Below are 13,852 nucleotides of genomic sequence, written 5' to 3'. Positions count from 1 at the left end.
CCCCATTGCGTGTGGTCCCAGCTACACCATTTCTAAGAACAATCCCCGTGATTTCTAATTTAGTCCTCACGAGAACACCTACAGTGGAATCAAGAGCCGAATCAAGGGAACAGGTTTTTCTACAAGGTGGGAAAACAAGACGCACCTCCGGAGGGTAGCATCACATTCCAAAAACACGTGTAACTGGTTAAATTATTTAATATGTATACCAATAAAGACGGGAGGCATAAACTGGGGTAAAAACCTACTAGCTCAGTGAGGTAGCTTCGTTTTCTAAACTATACATAAAATATCTATTTACAAGTTTGATCCTACAACTACACTGCCAGCTCCTTAGAAACTTCTGAAGCTCCTTCTAGAAAGGATCTTCCTAGCTTAAAAAAAAAAAAAAAAAAGCGGGGGACGGGGAGCTCTATCTTTGGTCCATTTGATATAAAAGAAGTCTCTAACCTCTAGTTCCTCCCTTACACCCTTGGCAGACTGAACCAAGGCACCGTCATGATGGGGAGGTTCCAAGACAAGAGGGTAGGAGCCAAACCGTGTCGCCTTTATGGTAGTATAGCTCAAGGCCACCCAGTTGACTTAGCCTCTGGTCTTAGAAAACCAAGACCACTCTCAAGCAATTGTCTTAAAATAGTCAGGAATTTACATTCTTTAGCATCTTATCTAAGGAGCCTTTTAGAGGGACACCCAAACTGCTTCTCTACTGGACTCACCTAACTGCATCTGATGAACAGATATCTACACCTAGGCTTTGACGCTTTGCTAACAATTAGGTTCTCTATGTACAATAATCAAGTACCTTGTAACAGACAGGTTCTTTTCTACAGCACCAAAAATGTCAGTGCAAATGAAAGCTTTGTCCCAGACCCAAACAAAACTTTGGGCATAATATGCTGGCAACAGGCCTTAATCCCAGAGTTTGGAGGCTGAGGCCATCCATTATGCCAGCCTGCTCTACATAGTGAGTTCCAAGACAGTCAAAGCTACCCAGAGAAGTCCTGTCTCAAAACAAAAACCAAAAAACCAAAATAAAGACTGAATGAGGCTGTGGCTCAGTGATAGAGTGCTTTCCCATCGATTTCAAAACCCTGGATGGATCGATCCCCTGAACAATCACACAAAAGTCTATAAAAATATAAATGACTAATAATTATGAGGAAAGGCAGTTCTTTCTCACTGAAAAGCAAATATCAAGTAAAGCATTGATGTAGCCTTTTAAAATGCAGTAATGGGCAAAGGCTTGAAAGTCATAATGAGCTGCTGCTGGGTGGGCACAGTGTCTGACAGCACGCATAGAAGAGGGGATAGTCTTAGAGCCTGGGAGAAGCAGCAGGGAAAAGCAGCATAAACTGGGGAAAACCAGAATGCCCAGGGCTGGGCTAGTCCTAACAAGTTCTGAAAAGAACAAGCTGAATCCTGTCCCACAGTCCATGAGCACAGGAAACAATGATGCTCTGTAAGCCTCAAAAGGATGGAGACTATCACAAATGCTTAAGGAGACTAGTATACCTACCCTGACGTCTATACAGTGAAGCACCCCAGGAATATGCACGTACACAGATCTACCCCCTTTTAGTTAAAATTTCAAAATTCAAAAAGAGAAGGAAATTGAGCTTTGAAAATGACTATAGAATCTTCCCAGGTATGTTAATGATGATTTTTGAAAAAAAATCCATGTCTGGAACTGAGCCCAGAAGTAGGGATGTGGCAGTGACACGTTAATACGACATGTTCACTTTGCACAAAGTTGATGCTGTTGGGTAGAAGATCACTGTGGGGGAAACTTGGGAAGCCGGCTGACCTACTCAGTCACACAGGCCAGTCTTTATTCCACTGTGAAGGGCAGAGGAGGATTAAGGACAAGATACAGAGAGTATGAAAGCTCTCCCTGGGAGAATGGCAGGAGAGAGATGGCAAGGTGACAGATGTCATAGTGTTTACAGCAAAGGTCAGCTCCAAGGCTTCACTTGGAAGAATGTCCCCAGGTGACTGTAAGGGACATTTGGAAATAGGACCACCCACCATAACCCGGCTGAGAACACTATCCTTTCCTTAATAATCCCAGTGATCCCAGAAATATGGAGTCTGGGATAACCTGTGTTCCCCGGCCAGGGTCACTCATCTGTAGCTTCAGAATAAGCTCTCTTGTCCCTTTGAAGTAGAGTTCCATGTCAACAGTTCATAAGATGGAGAGTGGTCAAGAAAGATGCCCCACACCAGTCTCTGCCATATACACAGGGACCTTCAGCTGACCGACACCTGTCAGTGAGCACAAATGGGGAAGAGAGGATGGGGTGGGGTCAGAAGCCCTGGGAGTACATACGGAAATGACACCAGCCTCAGGGAGACAGATCACCTTTACCTGGGGTCATCCAAGGATTATGTAGTGTTGGGGGTAGGGGTAAGAATATCAAGGGTGGGTAAATGTCACTGGCTGAGGGCTCTAGGTTCTGAGTTACCGCATTAGCATAGGGAGGCATCCCAGGAATCTCAGGTGCTAGCTGAACAGGTTCCTAGCTGGAGAAAGGAAGTTGAACTTGTAATCTACGGTTCTGTGACAGTCTGCAGGTAGAGGCATGTGGGAGTTAAGGTCAGAAAAGGGGAAGCCCGGCTAGTGAAGGGAGTCCTCCATTTTGCACCAATCCCAGAAGACTATCCAGACAATAAGCACACACGCACGCGCACACACGCACGCGCACGCACGCACGCACCCCAAGGGAATATCCCCTGTAACCTTGAAGAGTCCTAGAGGGGTATTCTTGACACTTTTAAATAAACAGAATTCCCCAGAGGCCTGCAGTGGGGACCTGGAAATAGATATCTTTTTTTTTTTTTTTTTTGGATCTTTTTTTTGGAGCTGGGGACCGAACCCAGGGCCTTGCGCTTCCTAGGCAAGCGCTCTACCACTGAGCTAAATCCCCAACCCCGAAATAGATATCTTTAAATAATGCCAACTATCCTCAAATTATTGTAAGTTTGAGGTTCACTAGACTGGAAAGTAACAAAAATAAGTGAGAACATATGAATCTCAGTGGTCCGGCTCACAAGAAAAGGCCTTCCTGTACCCTCATGCTGGGGTCTCAGCCTAGCCGTGGGGTTGCCCATCATCTTGGCACCTACCAGCTATGTTTATCTCCTCAGAAAAACTTAAGCCCCACAGAAAAGTCTGTAACCAAGTTACAAGGAGGAAACAGGAGGAGAAAAAAGATTCTTCCGTTCCTGGTATTTTTCAAAGAGGAAGTTCTTAGTTCTTAGCCACACTTAACAACTAGCTACAACATGTACTAGTGACAACTACAACATGGACAGGACTTGACCACCCCATCTGCTTGTTGCTTGTCCTCCCTCCAGCTCCTCTAGGTATCTCAGGAGTGACGGACTGTCCTAACAGCTTCCTGTGTGTGCAAAGCCCTAACTTCCTCTGGGTGGGGCTAGCACTGCGGCTTATGTCCACCATTCTTCTTCATTCAGTCATAATGGATGGTGAGTTCCGGTTGGGACCCAGTCTCTAAACAGTGGCGACTGCAAAGCAGGGCAAGCCACCCTGCCACACAACACAGTCTTCCAGTTAGCCAGAAGGATCCCACCTTTGGGGACACAAACTTCACAGATGTTTCTCTGCCTCTGACCTAAATGAGACCTCTGTGACTCTTTGGGATACATGAACACCTTCCCCCCAAATTCCTGTTAAGAAATCAGTCAGTTTCAATATGGAAGCAATCTTCAGAATATTCGTGGTTTTCATCTTAAATTTGGAAGGAGAAACAGGCTTTCTGTAGCTGTAGCACTCAGGTCTGGTTTTGGAAACCTCTTTTAAGGAAGAAATGCTTCCAAAAGAAGCGCCCAGGTCTACAGAGACAGTCTCCATCTGTGGCCCAACCTTCCACTGGACGCTGCCTTTTCACTCGTGTTCCCCACCTACCATTGAAGCTGCCAGTTCCCCATTCCTGCTTCATTTACTTTGGAGGAAATTTTCCAAGTGGCAGTGCCATTTACCTGACACACCATGGGCCAATTTTAATCTTCACTGTATTATCTCTGCACAGTAACAGTACGCCTGTGTTTCAAAGACCACGGGGCAAAAAGCAGGCCCTTATTAAGCATCTGGTGAATAAAGAGGCTTATGGATTAATAATGAGGAGGAGTTCATACTTAGCAACCGGAAAGAGAGCCCACAACGAATTCTCCAAAGTGAAGCAATTCAGAAAAACAGGAAATTATGCAAACGTGAGAATTGAAAGGGCATCCTCTGGAGTCTATGGGAAGCCTCTCTCCAGCTGTACTCCAAATTAGAAACTCTGAAAGAAACACACGTGTAAAGAGACCTTACCCTGACCGAGACTGAAGCAGCAATGAAGTCTCCCGAGCAGAGTGAAAGCAAAAAAATAAAAAACAAGGTAGGGCCAGACGCAGTCAGAGCAGAATTCTATTAGACCTTCCCAGAAGAATTAAACACTGATACTCCGAAAATTATTCTGCAAAATAGCAACTGAAGAAACGTCTCCAACTTCCTTTTTTTCTTGCAGCTACAATTATCAATACCTTTTTTCTTATAAAAGATAACATTTCATTGGGGCTAGCTTAAAAGTTAAGAGGTTCGGTCCATTATCATCAAGGCAAGAACATGGCAGCATCCAGGCAGGCATGGTGTATAAGAGAAGCTGAGAGTTCTACATCTTAGATCTGAAGGCTGCTAGCAGAGTACTGACTTCCAGGCACTAGGGTGAGGGTCTCCCAACGCCCATAGTGACACACCAATTCCAACAAGGTCACACCTCCTAATAATAGCCTCTCATAGACTCTCTTCATGGTGTCAAGCCTAAACTCCACTTCTTTGCATGATGCTCAGTCCTGGGCCATCAACTACAACTGAGGCTGCACCTTCACCAACGGCCTTCCCTGACCTCTCACAGTGTCGAGCCTCGGCTGATCTTCATGAACCCTTCAGTCCTGGGCCATCAACTACAACTGAGGTTGTAGCTTCACCAATGGCCTTCCATGGCCTCTCACAGTGTTGAGCCTCGGCTGATCTTCATGACCCCTCCATGCCTTCAAAACCAGTACCACCTGGGTGACTCTTAAAACATTACCAAGTCCAGCTGCAGCACAAGGTACAACCTTAGCTATCTCTGGAACACAGCCTCTTTGTGCTCTCAGAAAACACCTCCCAGAACATTTCACCTCAGTGATGATGCTGGTCTCTTCTTAATCACAGCTTTTTCTTAGCTCCAGCTAACCAGCATCAATTGTCCCAGTGGTCCCTTCTATTTCTCTCTCTAAAGCCAGAGCCACATAGCTGAAACTGCCCAATTATTGATACTTAAGCCACACCACAACCCAACAACAACAAAAAGAAATTTATAGACCAATATCCCTTATGAACACATAGACGCAAAAATTGTCAGCAAGATCCTTGCAAACCAAATCCAAGAACGTAACAATTATTTACTATGATCAACTAGATTTGATCCCGGAGATTCAGGGATGGTTGAACATATACAAATCAGTAAACATAATCTACCATATAAACAGAAAAACAGTAACAACACATGTTCATCTCAGATGGAGGAAAGGCCTGTGACAAAACCCAACACCCTTCATAATAAAAGTCCTGAAGAGAGTCAAAGCATTTCTACTAAAATCAAGAACAAGACAAGCCTGCCCACTCTTTTCCTATTTATTCAATATAGTACTTAAAGTCTTAGCTGGAGCAATGAGACACTGAAGGAGATCAAGGGGGTACTAATAGGAAAGGGAAAAGTCAAAGTATCTTTATTTTCAGGTGACGGGATTTTATACATAGTAAAAGACCCTTATAACTCCACCAGGAAACTTTTTTGTTTTCTGTTTTCTTTTTTCCTGAGCAAACTTTAAGCTGATACCTTTGCATCAGAGTAGCAGGACACAAAGCTAATTCACACAAGTCATTAAATAGCCTTCTCATATAAACTGCAAGCATATTGATAAAAAAATCAGGAAACAACACCTTTGTCACAATAGCTTCAAAAAAAAAAAATCATGGGATAACTCTAACCAAGCAAGTGAAAGACCTACATAATTTAAGACATTGAAGAAGACACCAGAAGGTGCGAAGATCTCTCATGCTCATGGATCAGTAGGATTGATACAGTAAAAATGGCCACGCTGCCAAAAGCAGTCTAGAGATTCGGCACAATTCTTCTTATGGAAACACAAAAAACTCAGGATAACTGAAACAATCCTGAGTAATAAAGAACTGATGGAGTCATTGCTGTCCCAGAGTCCACGCTGTGCTACAGAGCCAGAGTGATAATGATAGCATGATATTTGCATAAAAACAGATACTTTAATCAATGAAATTGAAGACCAACCCTTTTCTTTAGTCAACACATCTAAGGACACCTGATTTTTGACAAAATAGAAAAGGAGAAGGGGGGGGGGGGGAGAGGAAAAGCTGGATAAAAGACAGTATCTGCACCTCTCTGATCAACCCGGATGGCTGCATGTTTAACACCAGTTCTCAACCTGTGGGTTGTGGACCCGTTGGGGGCTCTCACAGGGGTCTCTCTTAAGACCTCATGAAACTGAAAATCTTCTGTATGGCAAAGGACATTGAAGCAAAAATAAAATGGCAACCTACAGAATTGGAAAAGGTCTTTACCAATTACACATCTTACAGAGGGTTAGTATCTAAAATATATAAAGAACTTTAAAGAGTTAACATCAAGAAAACAAACAACCCAATTTTAAAATGGAGTACAGAACTAAACATAGTTATCAAAAAGATAAAAACACATGTGTCTGAGAAACACTTTAAAAAATTTCAATGTCATCAGGGAAATGCAAATTAAAACTACTTTGATATTTCATCTTAAAGCTGTCAGAGCACCCAAAGGTCACTAAAACATATGATAACACATTTGGGTGTGGGGTTAAGGGAGCAGCGCTCATTGCTAGTGGGAGTATAAACTTGTACAGCCACTATGGAAATCGGTGTGGTGATTCTTCAGGAAGCTGATAATCAGTATATACCTCAAGCCCTAGCTATACCACTCTCGAGCATATGCCCAAATGACTCTTCATCAAACCATAGAGATACTTGTTAATCCAGAGTCATTGCTGTTCTACTCATGATAGCCAGAAATTGGAAATAGCCTAGATGTCCAACCGAGAAGCAGCTAGCGAGAATCTGGTGTACTTATACAATATTGAATAGTGCCCATCAGCTAAGAAAAATGGAATTGGCTGGAGAGATAGCTCAGTGGTTAAGAGCACTGACTGCTCTTCCTGAGGTCCTGAGTTCAATTCCTAGCAACCACATGGTGGCTCACAACCATCTGTAATGGGATCTAATGCCCTCTTCTGGTATGTCTGAAGACAGTGACAGTGTACTCATACTCATTAAATAAATAAGATTTTTAAAAAAAACCTGCCAAGAAAAATGGAATTATGAAATTTGTAGGTAAGTGGAAGGAATGGGAGAAAATCGAGCAAGGTAACCCAGACCCAGGAAGACAAACATTGCACATTTTTTCATATGGAGAGTAAACCTTAGATATGTGTATTACAACCCAAATAAACACACGTTGGGTGTCAGTAAGGGACTACTGCAGAGAGAGGCTCTCCCAGTACTAGAAGGAGAGTAATATTGTTGTAAAAACAAGAAAGGAGGATTAAATAGAGGGGGATGGATGAGAAGGCTGAAGGAGGGAGAAGAACTAATATTAAGGGCCGTTTCAAGTCCAACTATTGTAGAAGTTTCCTAAGACATACACATACACGGAAAGAATCTGAATGGAGTCACCGAAAAATATGGGAGACAATGCCCCAGTTAGACATTTTACTAAGTAAAACCTCCGTTCCGTCTTGTTGAGCTGCTGGCCAAAGGAGCCATCAAGAAACCGCAAACATCACACACTATTGCCAAGACTACGGTTGCTCTCCACAACCTGCTGGTAAGGCCCTGCTGCTGAAGACAACGCCTACATATGTCATGAAACCCGGAGCAACAGGGCTAATGCCTACTGACTAGTGTTCACTGCACTGGAAGATACTCTGCACCCTGCTAGGGGCAGGGAGATAAGCTTCAGTATCTCCCAGTGATCAGCCTGCAAGATATACTGGTGTACGAGTGACACAAACGTTGGAATGACCAGCCAGTCTGTTTGAATTTTAAGGCCCACTTCAGGAGACAGCACATACATACCTGACACTGCTCGAGTGGCCAAGAACTGGGAATAGAAAGCTCACGGATGTGCCTAGAGGAAAACCCAATACTATTCTCACTAAAGGAATGTGGCAGTAGATTAACTCCTTTTTTTTTTTTTATTTCTTTTCTTTTTTTCGGAGCTGGGGACTGAACCCAGGGCCTTGCGCTTGCCAGGCAAGCGCTCTACCACTGAGTTAAATCCCCAACCCATTAACTCCTTTTTTTAAAAAAAATATTTATTTATTATGTATACATCATACAGCCTTCTGCCTGCATGTATGCCTGCAGGCCAGAAGAGGGCATTGGATCTCAATAGGGATGTTTGGGAGCCACCATGTGGTTGTTGGGATTTGAACTCAGGACCTCTGGAAGAGCAGACAGTGCTCTTAACCACTGAGCCATGTCCCCAGCCCCAGTAGATCAACTCCTAATGACACTCAGACATATCCACAGATCAGTGCCTCAGTCAGCCATCATCAGAGAAGCTTCTCCTTGCAATAGATAACAGCTAACACAGAGACCCACAGCAGGCAATGTGGAGAGAGTAAGGGCCTATTTTCAAAGCCCTCCCCTCAAGAATCAGGCATCTATGCAAAAGAGGAGGTGGAAAGACTGTAAGAGCCACAGATAATGGACGTCTTCCTGACACAAGAGAAGGTTTTCATTCATACACATATGAACTCAGAGGCAGCTCGAAAAAGGCCTACACAGGTTCAAGTCCAAAGGGGTCCTAGCCCTGAGCTGGAAGTAGATGTGAGCTCCCACTTCTAAGCAAGATGCTATCTACAACTGACCTCACTGACAAAGGAGTCTCACTGGGTATCTTAACCAGATTGCAGGCGATGGCCAGCACAAAATGAACACAATGGTATTTTTGTAGACCTTTTGTTTCATATTGCTTTGGGGACCTTTTTTTTTTTCTTTTATTCTTACTGTTCTTTTGCTTGTTCATCTTGATTTCTGCTTTTGAATTTTTGCAGAAAATTATATGTGTGTGTTTGATTAATTTTTTTAAAGAGATTAAAAACAGTATAAAGGTCAGTGGGGGTAGAGAGGTGAGGAGGATCCAGAGCAACACGGAGAGGGAAAAACATGATTTAAATATTGCATGGAAAAACTGTCAAGTAGTCAGAGTAGTAATAGATTTAAAATCAAAGAATTCCACACAACTATCACTTGTGAAAGTTGCTGGCATAGAGCTAATATCTCCATCTTATGTAGGCATTTTATATTAAAATAGCAATGAACCAGGCTTAATACCTAAATACATACAACCTCGAGTGGGACCCCACTCCTTCCCCAGGACTCTTCTTGGGATTTTGAGACTGTGCATGTGTGTGCGCCTGTGTGCGTGTGTGCGTGTGTGTGTGTGTGTGTGTGTGTGTGTGTGTGTGTGTGTGTGTGTCGGTTTTCTCTTTGAGCTTCACACAGGTTCTAGGAATGGACTCAGGTTTGTGTGGCAAGTGCCCTTACCTGCTGAGCCATCTCGTATGCCCAAGGCTGCTTGCAGTGGAGATGTGACCGCCTTGTGCATCCCTGTGACCTAGAGTGCTGCTGTCTCCTGTAACTCTATCAGGCACTCTAGGTTTTAGGTTCCTAACAACTCACCGAAGACCATAGCCTCAGTACTCACCCAAATCCTTTATAAACCTGTATCCCAGGCTGGAGAGATGGCTCAGTGGTTAAGAGCCCTGACTGTTCTTCCAGAGGTCCTGAGTTCAATTCCCAGCAACCACATGGTGGCTCACAACCATCTTGGATGGGATCTGATGCCCTCTTCTGGTGTGTCTGAAAACAGTTACAGTGGAGTTGTATTTAATAAATAAATCTTTAAAAAGCCTGTGTCCCGGGGTTGGGGATTTAGCTCAGTGGTAGAGCGCGTGCATAGCAAGTGCAAGGTCCTGGCTGGGTTCCATCCCCAGATCTGGAGAAAAAAAAAAAAAAAGCCTGTGTCCCAGAGAAGCCCACATCTATGCTCTGACTTTCTTCCCAGGACTTCTTTCTTTCTTCTCCTAGTCCCCATGCTAAAAATCTATATTAAAATATTTTTAAGGGGTCTGGAGAGATGACTTAGCAGTTAAGAGCAATCGATGTCCTTACAGAGGACCTAGGTTTGCTTCCCAGCCCCGTGATCGAGCATGACCCTCTTGCAACTCCAGCTCCAGGAATCTGGAGTCTTAACTTTGGGTTCCTGCGTGCACGTGGTGCTCAGGCCCATCAGGCAAAGCACACATACAAATAGAATAAAAGGAGAGACTTGAAAAAAGTCTCCGTAAACCTCAGCTCACTTCAAACTGGGCTTACACTGAAATTCTTTTCTGGGTCCAAGCAAAGGATCCGGTTTTACTGGACTGGATGGCCTAAAAGATTACAGGGGCTTTTCCGGCCACCGGGCAGCCACAGCCGCGTCTCTGGCCTTGCCATCTCATTACTATCCGTGGGTTTTATTTTATGCGTGAAGGAAGACGACAGGGATGTATAACCAGATTTTGAAAGCCGTCTCTGACCACAGCAGAGGAAGAAGGTGCTGCTGAGGTAAGGGGAGCATGGAGGAGCAGCTTCTAGAACAGGAAGAAAGAAAAAGAGGGGTTGAGCCAGCGTGAGAGGAAGGTTAGTTAAGTTTTCAAATGCATTCGTTTTGAGGTGGCAACTAACAGAACTCTTTAGTAAACTGGTTGGGGCCTAAGAGGAGCTAAGGAAATCTTCCAGATTGGGCCTCAATCCTGAGTCTTGTGAGGAAAGAGGTAGAAGACACATGTGAACACTCCATAGAGTCTGTTGCTCCACCGAGAAACGTTTCCCCTGCTCCTTCAGTAAACAGAATTGCAGAAATGCATCCCACACCATCTGAGAGGAAAAGCTCTCTCTGCTGTTTGCTGTGCCCTCCTCTCCTCCTGAGGAGTGCATTTCTACCGCATTCGGCAGTAGTCTTGGAACACTTAACTTATCACACAGATAAATAAAAGGCCTCCTCACATTTCAGAAGACTCCGAAGGCTCTTTCAGGTCATCTGTATTCAGCACTTAGGAGGAATAACTAAAAGCTGAAATTACAAACTTCTGCTGATTAAAAAAACAAACGACCAAAACGTAAGACTAAATGCGTGTGAAATAATAGACTTTAAAACAGCCATCGCCTGCACTTGAACAGGCTAAAGGCTGAGACATCAGTGTCCGGCTCAGTACAGGATGGCGGGCTGCCCTGCCCGAGTGTCAGCCTTCTGCAGCTCCCTCACCCAGCCCTCTGTGGCCGTGCTGGCCTGCCCTCATTTACCCTTGGAAGCTGTTCTACAGTTAGGGTGATGACTCGAAGCCCATGTTGCTGTAGCAGCCATTTGGGTTGGCAAGAGCTGGATTGGGGTAGCCCTGAAAGTTTCAGATCTCCCAGGGTTGCCTCTAGGCAGCATGTGAAAAGATACATGTATGGAATTTTAGCAAATACTCAGGCCAGTGAGGGACTTCTTCCCTCTTCCATTCCTTCCTTCTGAGAGAAAAGTCCTTGAAGGGCTTTCTTCCCCGCTTCTCTTTTTGAGACAAGGTCTTACAAGTTGCTCAGGCTGACTTGGAACTCACTGTGTAGCCCAGGCTGGCCTCAAACTCTTGATTCTCCAGCCTCAGCTCCTCCCTCTCCTCCAATGCCGGGATCACAGATGCCAGCCAACACATTTGACCCTTGGAAATTTTCTTGCTATTGTTCTCTGCCCCACCAGATCTCCCTGACTAGTGGAGATCTGGGTCCCCTCTCCAAAGAAAGCAGCTCTTTTTCATTTCAGCTCCAGAGAGGTGGCAGAGGAAGTCAATAAATCTAAAATCCCTTCCTCTTCTCGCCCCACTCCCTCTAATCCACTTACAAACTGCTTTTGCTAGAAAGGGCTGACTCTTCACAAGACCCCACAAGACTGAAATCGTGAAACAGTTGCCTTCCTTTTTTTTTTTTTTAAATGTCTTATCTAGAGTCAATCCCCTGCCTAAGTGCCTGCAACATAGTGATCACTGGTCTGTGCTTCTAGCACTTCTGAAAGCTGGGCTGTCTGTCCTAGGTCATCCTTCCTCAAGGCTGGTTGCACAAAAGTAAAGACCTCGTACAATGTTTTGCAATGTTCTGTTCCAGCCCTGAGAGGGCGCCTTAGGGTCTTCCGTCCTGTGGTCAACTTGGATTACTGGAGTAGTGCAGTCTCACAGAGGACAGATCACCCTATTATCAGCCTGCGGGCAGGAGCGGGCAGCAGCGGGCATCTTATGGGAACCACCTTGCGCCCTCCAGTGAGCCACTTGCTATCAGGACACACCTAAAGTTCCTCTGGGCACCTGTGCAGCTTGAGATGACGTTGCTACACCATGCCAATGGATGTCCTAATTAGGGGTCACTGAACTTCTTCATGTATTCGCCCTCTCAACATGGTCACATTTATTAGAATTCACTATCAACACTCTCTTAGATGGCATTTTGGGTTGTGTGGCCATGCCTGATCTTTTGGGATTCCCGGAATTGGGGTTCTCACTTGGAGACTCCTGTAACACCATTTACTACTTGGGACCTTGAAAAGGCAGTCTTGAATCTGAGCTTCAAGGCCTTCCCATGCATTTGCTCCATGGCTGAACCTTTGGTAACCACCTCTGCTGTCCAGTTCTCTCTGATCTCAGGGAGAAGCAACAGGAGTTGAAGAACCCGCAGCCTCCTCAGAGTTTGCTGTCAAGGCACAATTCTGGCCCCAGGAAATCAGAATCCTAACAAGATTTTAACATGGCCCTCAGTCGGATTCCTGGACATTCCAGGAAATGTCAGTTCAGGGTCTGGGGCCTTTTCTCCCTGGCAGGTTTACCACTGTCCTCACCTCCCTGCTCTTGCTGCCTTAAGAATTCATTTACTCTAGCAACCCTCTCTGTCCTGCCCCCATGAAGCCAGGGTGTTTCCCCCCAACCCCTTTCCTCTCTAACTGGCTCTTTCTAGCTCCCCATTCAGACTGAAAGGCAAGTAACTCGATCTTGACATTAGCATTTCTTTAAGGGCTGAGGTTTTGGGGGTTGGTTTTTGTTTTTGCTGTGTTTCTTCCCAAGTAGGGCCTCTAACACCAACCAAATCATGGCCTCCGAGGCTCATCTCTGAGCTACTTCAATCTGCCTAAGAGAGACTTAGGGCTGAGCTCCAGACTCTGTGGTCCTAGTCCTAGGATGTGTAAGCCTCTCCCCTTTGCCATAGCTGACTAAAGCACTCCCTACACCACGTATTCAAAGCCTGTTCCCAACCTTCTCAAAAGAATCCTTTGAATGATGCCCATATTCATTAAAGTGTCTTTCCAAAGTTGTGTATTTTATTCTTGTAACCAATGATGATGATGATGATGATGATGATGATGATGATGATGTAACTGCCATGATAGCCTGTTGTATGTCCAGTTTCCTCCAAGATTCAAACACTCCAACCTGCAGGAAAGCTCCTTAAGACAAACAACAACTCAAATAACTTCAGGAAGTCCCTGAATCTGACTAATTTCCTAAGCCCCTCCCTCCCAAGAACAAACAATAAAGACTGCTCAAAGCAGTCTTTTTCAGTTTTCCTAATGATTCTTCACTCCTACAATTCCCTGTTTTGTGGTGACCCCCACCATAAAATTGTTCATAACTGTAATTTTGTGCTGTTATGAATTGTAATGTAAATGTC

Source organism: Rattus norvegicus, chromosome 15 (genome assembly GCF_021556685.1).
Source record: "Rattus norvegicus strain SHRSP/BbbUtx chromosome 15, alternate assembly SHRSP_T2T, whole genome shotgun sequence".
Taxonomy (NCBI): domain Eukaryota; kingdom Metazoa; phylum Chordata; class Mammalia; order Rodentia; family Muridae; genus Rattus; species Rattus norvegicus.
The sequence above is the reverse complement of the archived record's forward strand: the minus strand, read 5'-3'. Positions refer to the sequence as shown.